Consider the following 6860-nt stretch of genomic DNA (forward strand, 5'->3'; position numbering starts at 1 on the left):
CTGAAAACTGAAAAAAATAGTCTAATCAATAGAAAAGCTATCATGTTGAAACACTATTATACATAATTTAGATATCCACATAAACGTCTAGAGTTCATCTGCAAAAATTCAAATTCTCACTAATCTGCTATGAACACACTAAGCATAGAGTAAGAAATATGATTATACAACCATCCACTAACACATAGATATGAGGACTATTATAAAGTGTGCCACAGAAATGTAATGATGAAGTTATTGACCCTCATGATATAAAAGAAAGAGCATGGGGGGAAGTCAACACCATTTCTAGGGTGTGTTCTACACTCCTTTGCTTGGTACACTTTTCATGGCTAAGTCTTGCTCTTGGTCTCTCTTCACTTAAATGTCATCTGTTTAAAATTTCTCTTACTTCCCATTTAATTTAGGTCATATTATCCTGTTCCTTTCCTTTTTCCTCACAGACCTCCAGGTTTTATAATTATAAGTTGTTTTTTTAAACACCCGTCTCTCCCTGTTGGGGAAGGAGGAATGGTTGGATAAACAGCATGTCTGTTTTGAATTACCCAGCATCTATATACAGGCACTCATAAATACTGAATAGAATTTTAGTGTGCCAGATGCTATGCAAACATTTTTACATTTAATTTTCACAGCCACATTATGTAATAAGTTGCAATATCCTTTTAAAAAAAAACTGGAAAAGAATATTCCGGGCTAACTTTTTAACCCAGGCTGGCCTTGAAACTTCAATCCTCTCGAGTAGGAAGGATTACCCCTGTGCAGCACCTTACTCGCTCCAAAATTAATTTTAAACCTGTTCTTTATAAGATGAGTAACGATGATGTGCTATGTATTTCACAGTTCATGCGAAAACAAATGAAAATGGAGGTGAGATACTTGGCGTATAAAATTCCACACAGGTGTAAAATATTATTGTAAAGTGAAAACTGGTGGTGTCGGGGGCTAATTACCTCTAATAGCAATAATATCAATAATAATAACAACAACCCTAGCTGGCACGTATTAGCTCTTCCCATTTTAAAGCTAATGGGGCCTTCAAACACCGCCGTCCTTAGGTAGTGTGGACCTAATTAAAGCCGGCGAAGGGCCCGGGGAGGACCCGGGCGGTCCGCAGCCCTCGGTAAAGGCCGGGGCTCGCGGGCGTGGCGTGGCGTGCCCCAGAGGTGGGCGGAGGGAACCAGGGTCAGCACGGAGGGCGAGAGGCCGGGCCCAGGGCACCTGTCAGCCGTGGGGCCCAGGTGGGCGCAGACCCACTGCGGCGCAGCCGCCCCGGTGGGGTCGGCCCCTTCCCTCAGCCCCGCAGCCGGCACCGCGGAGCGCCGTCCGCACACACGGAGGCCGTTAACGCCTGGGTGGACCGGACTCGTCCACCGGCCCTCGCCGCCGCCTCACCTGAGGACTCCCTGCGGCGGCACCGCGACTCTGTCGCCCCCGGGGCCTCGTCGCCCTCTGGGGCCCGGGCCCCCACCGCAGCCGGCCCGCGAAGGGCCGGGACTCAGCCTCTTCCCGGACCTGCCGTAGCCCCGCGGCCTCTTCCGGGAGACGTGGAAGTGCGGCGAGGACCCCAAAACAGAGTGGCTTTTCGAACTGCCTGAGCGGAGGGGAACCCAGAGCCGCCAACCAACCAAAGACAATTCAGGCGTCAGCATCGGCGCTGCAGGGACCTCGCAACTGGCCACGCCCCTAACACGTTTGCAGAGGTGTGTAAGACTGCGCCTGCGTGTGTGTGACGTAACTCGACGCCAGCGGACCACGGGCCTGAACGCCGCCAGCACAACATTGGAGGCCACGCCCACCGTGGGCGTGGTTTCATTGCAGGCTATTTAGGCCAGGGTGGCGCTGCCCAGCCGGCTTCCGTGGGAGACCTTGGCGACCTTGGTTTTGTTTGAGGCCGATGGCAGACTGTGGGAAAACATGATTCCGCATTCCGTGTAGCTCACTTTCAAGTGACATAGACATATTACGTAAGCAATGAGTAAACCAGACAACTTCCCAGCGTCACCTAAGTTGTGAAGGCTGCAGGTGGTGTCTGCAGAGATCAAAAGGATGGAAAAGGCCGGCAAAGGCGTCTCCAAATAGCAGAATTCCAAGCAGAGGTATCTTAGTTAGGTGCTGCACACACCTTGTGGAATCTTTGGATTTTAGTCTAAAAATCGGTATTCAACATTCAGGCTTAGGGATAATGGTGCATTTGTAATCCTAGCTTCTTGATGAATGGATATCCCGAGGAATGGAAACGGAAAACGGCTGGAGCATGGCTCAGGTGCCTTCCTAGCAAGCAGGAGGCCCTGATTTTCAACTCCAGTGCCACCAAATAAGTAATGAAATACACAATTGACTAAATACTCTGTATGTACAATGTGAAGAAGATGAGAGCAATTTAACAAGCCTATAACATAGTCCCAAGTATCCTCATTTGGAAGTTGAGGGAAGTAAGGCTCAAAGAAGTTAAGTAACTTGTCTAAGATTACCAGCCTTACTAAGGACCCCACGCTACCCCAGAACCTGGGCGCCTTAGACTCCATGCTCTAGTTCTTCCAAGCTATGTTGACCTTAGCAAATCAGTGGTAGAAATAAAAGGAAAGAGAGAGAGAGAGAGACAGAGAGGGAGAGAGAAACAGGACAGAAGAGAGAGAAAAAACAGGACTTACATGTCAACACACTCTGGGGAGAGCAGAATTCGTTCAGAGAAGTCATTAAGCAAAAACAAAATACCTTCCCACAGCACACCAAAACATGGCGCGCACACACACGCAGAGTATATCCAGGGTACTTGGGGGGTGGAAATTTAGAAGATTATCTTTTTTTCTTTTTCTTTCTTTTTTCTTTTTCTTTTCTTTTGATTGTGGACCTTGAATACTGGGCCTGGGTGCTGTCCTTCAACTCTTCAGCTCAAGGCTAGTGCTCTACCTCGTGAGTCACAGCACCACTTCTGGGAGATTGTCTTTTAAGGCTAGCCTGAGGTGAAAAAAAATTCATGTGACTCCACCTCAACAGAAAAAGCTGAGCACGGTAGTGTACATCTGTTTTCCAAGCTACATGAAAAGTCTAATGGGCCAGCTTGGGTAAAAAGTGAGACCCTATCTCAAAAAGAATCAGAACAAATGCATACAAGGTGGAGGGGTGGCTGAAGAGGTAGAGCTCCTTCAGCAAGTGTGGGGCCAGTTCAAACCCCGGTAATGATTTAAAAATAAAACACACACACACACACACACAAAACTACCAAACAAGCAAGGAGATAAGAATGATAAAATATGGAACTTCTAGAGTTGAAAACTATAGTAAATAATAGATGAGAATTTCACTAGACGAGCTCAATGAAAAACTGAACTATCAGAAGAAACAATTGGGGAACTTGTAGATCTATAGAATGTCCAATAAATAAAAAAAAAAGAAAAAATGAAGAGGAGAAAGGAGTCTCAGAAACCTGTGTGACATCATCAAGCACATCAAGCACAGCTACATATGTGTAACGAACTCCAGAATATGGAAGATATAAGGCAACTGAGTCGGTCATGAGGGTATCAGAATAAAGAAAGGGCAAAAAGAAAACTCAACAGACCAACAGGCTTTATTTGGGAATGAAGTCTGGGAAGGGCGACCAAGTCTCCTTCAGCCTGGCTGAAGGGGAAATGATGCCACCTCCTTACAACTAGGTCTTTTTCACTATTAGGCAGAAGCGAGGGGCAGGTGGAAGCAGGGTGAGGGAGGTGGAGGCAGGGTGGATGAGCAATGTTATGTTGACTGAGGAGTTTCAAAGTCTCCACAGCCTCTGTGTTTGTTGAGTTTCAGCATCAGGCCTTGGTCTCAGACTGTCTTCCAAGACTGCTGGTGCCTTTGCTCAGGGATACAGGGAGAGGAGATGATTCAGCAGGTTGGCAGCGAGGACAGTTCTAAGATGTGGCCGTCAGGGGGGAGGGTGAATGCTCTCTGTGAAGTCTTTTTCCATCAGAAAGGATGTGGGGGAGATTTGAAGGAAAAAAAATGACTCCAACATCCCCCCCACCAAAATTAACTGAAAAAAAATCACCTATATATACTCAAACTCAATGAGCTCCAAACAGGATAAACACAAGGAGTCCCCACTGGTGTACAGAAGACACAGAAAGGAGTAAATGGTTAAAACTACAAAGGAAGGATGATTTACCACCACCACCCCCCCCATACCCATACCACACACTCACTGGAATAGCACTAAAGTATGACTTCACATGAAGAGTACTGGAGGCAAGAAGGCAGGGGCTTAGCTACTCAGGAGGCTGAGATCTGAGGATCGCAGTTCAAAGCCAGCCCAGGCAGGAAAGACTGTGAGACTCCTATCTCCAATGAACCACCAGAAAACCGGAAGTGGCGCTGTAGCTCAAGTGGTAGAGCGCTCGCCTTGAGCTGAAGAGCTGAGGGACAGCGCCCAGGCCCAGAGTTCAAGCCCCACGACCGACAAAAAAAAAAAAGAAGGCAGGGGCTACAAACTGAGTGTGCAGAGAAAAATTGAAAGGCCAACTAATGATTCTGTTTCCAGTAAAACTTCCCTTTAAGCCAGACACCAGTTTCTCATGTAATCCTAGCTACTTGGAAGTCTGAGATCTGAGATCATGGTTGGAAGCCAGCCCAGACAAGAAAGCCTGTGAAACTCTTTTTCTTTTTCTTTTTGTCAGTTGTGGGGCTTGAACTCTGGGCCTGGGCACTGTCTCTCAGCTCTTCAGCTCAAGGCTAGTGTTCTACCACTTGAGTCACTGCCACTTTTGGTTTTCTGGTGGCATATTGGAGATAGTCTCACAGATGGGGCTGGGAAGGTGGCTCAGTGGTACAGTGCTTGCCTTGCATGCATGAAACCCTGAGTTCGATTCCTCAACCACCGCATAAGTAGAAAAACCTGGAAGTGGAACTGTGGCTCAAGTGGTAGAGCGCTTGTGTTGAGCTGAAGAGCTGAGGGACAACAACCCGTCCCAGAGTTCAAGCCCCACAACTGGCAAAAAAAAAAAAAAAGTCACAGACTTTCCTGCCTGAGCTGGCTTTGAACCATCATCCTCAGATCTCAGCCTCCTGAATAGCTAGGATTACAGGGGTGAGCCATGGGCACCCAGCTGAAATTATTATCTCTAATTAACCATCAAAAGAGTTCAAAGTAGAGCTGTGGCTCGTGATAGAGTGCCAGCCTTGAGGGGGCCGGGGGGAAGCTCAGGGACAGTGCTCAGGCCTTCACTTTAAGTCCTAGGATCAACACACACATACAACGTTCCTTCAGAACTGAAGGCAACTTTTTTTTTTTTTTGCCAGTTGTGGGGCTTGAACTCAGGGAAGGCAACTTTTTCACACCAGGTTTGCTTACAGAATGCAGGTGCCATAAAACCACCTCTAAGTCAAAGCCAAAATTGAAAAGGAAAAGACCCTTATCAACATTGTTGTCATTGGCCACCACTGCTGGACATCGGATCTACATTTGTGGTGGCATCCACAGACGAACAATTGAGAAGTTCAAGAAGGAGGCTACTGAGATGGGAAAGGACTCCTTCCAGTATGCCCGGGTCTTGGATAAACAGAAGCCTGAGCACGAGCTTGGTATCACCATTGACATCTCCCTGTGGACAGCTGAGACCAGCAAGTATTATGTGACCATCATTAATGCCCCAGGGAACAGACACTTTATCAAGAACACAATTACAGGTGCTCACCAGGTGGATTGTACTGTCCTGATTGTTGTTGCTGGTATTGGTGAATTTGAAGCTGGTACCTCCAAGAATGGGCAGACCCATGAGCATGCCCTTCTGGCTTACACACTGGGTGTGAAGAGATATGAGGAAATCATTAAGGAAGCCAGCATTGCCAGGTGCCAGTGGCTCATGCCTGTAATCCTAGCTACTCTGGAGGCTGCGATCTGAGGATCTCAAAACCAGCCTGAGCAGCAATGTCTGTAACACTCTTATCTCCAATAAACTACCAAAAAACCAGAAGTGGCACTGTAGATCAAGTGGTAGAGTGTTTGCCTTGAGCTGAAGAACAGACAGATAGCACCCAGACCCAGAGTTCAAGCACCACAACTGACCAAAAAAAAAAGAACATGTCAGTCAAATGTGTTCGCCTGGGCAATGTTGTTGATGACAGCAAGAATGATAGAATGATCCAGTCATGTAAGCAGCGGGCTTCACTGTTCTGGGGGTCATCCTGAACTGTCCAGGCCAGTCCAGTGCTGGCTATGCCCCTGTGCTGGATTGTCACACCACTCACATGGCTTGCAAGTTTGCTGAGCTGAAAGAGAAGATTGAATGCCATTCCAGTAAGAAGCTGGAAGACGGTCCTAAATTCCTGAAGTCTGGAGTAGCTGCCATTGTTCATTTGGTTCCAGGCAAGCCCATGAGTGTGGAGAGCTTCTCGTTTTGCCGTTCATGCTATGAGGCAGACAGTTGCTATGGGTGTCATCAAAGCTGTGGACAAGAAGGCTGCTGGAGTTGGCAAGCTCACCATGTTTGCCCAGAAAGCTCAGAAGGCTAAATAAATATTATCCCTGACACCTGCCACTTCAGTCTTCAGCAGTGGTGGAACAACTGTCTCAGAATAGTTTCTCTCAAGACTGGTTAATGATAACAATGCATTGTAAAACCTTCAAAAGGAAAGGAAAATGTTTTGTGGACCTGTGTGTGTGTGTGTCAGTTTTAAAAATCAGTACTTTTTAATGGAAAGAACATGACCAAAGATCTGTCATGGAATTTTGAGACCCATTAAAACTTAAGTTTAGGGGCTGGGAAGGTGGCTCAGTGGTTGAGCGCTTGCCTTGCATGCCTGAGGCCCTGGGTTCAATTCCTCAGCACCACATAAGCAGAAAAAGCCAGAAGTGGTGCTGTGGCTCAAGTGGTAGAGCG

At 47.1% G+C, this 6860-nt stretch overlaps 1 protein-coding gene and 1 pseudogene across 1 annotated transcript in view; one reads left to right on the top strand and one right to left on the bottom strand.

Moving 5' to 3' along the window:
• Window positions 1-1536, bottom strand: part of Golga5 (golgin A5) — a 35717-nt gene extending 34181 nt beyond the window's left edge. Inside the window, exon 1 of the mRNA XM_013013290.1 lies at window positions 1396-1536. The gene's annotated coding sequence lies outside the window, so the exon portion shown is untranslated. The remainder of the gene's footprint in view (window positions 1-1395) is intronic.
• A 681-nt stretch (window positions 1537-2217) lies between these two features.
• Window positions 2218-6496, top strand: LOC105983442 (annotated as a pseudogene).
• The last annotated feature ends 364 nt before the right edge of the window (window positions 6497-6860 follow it).

The sequence above is a fragment of the Dipodomys ordii genome, unplaced genomic scaffold (genome assembly GCF_000151885.1).
Source record: "Dipodomys ordii isolate 6190 unplaced genomic scaffold, Dord_2.0 Scaffold2, whole genome shotgun sequence".
Lineage (NCBI taxonomy): Eukaryota > Metazoa > Chordata > Mammalia > Rodentia > Heteromyidae > Dipodomys > Dipodomys ordii.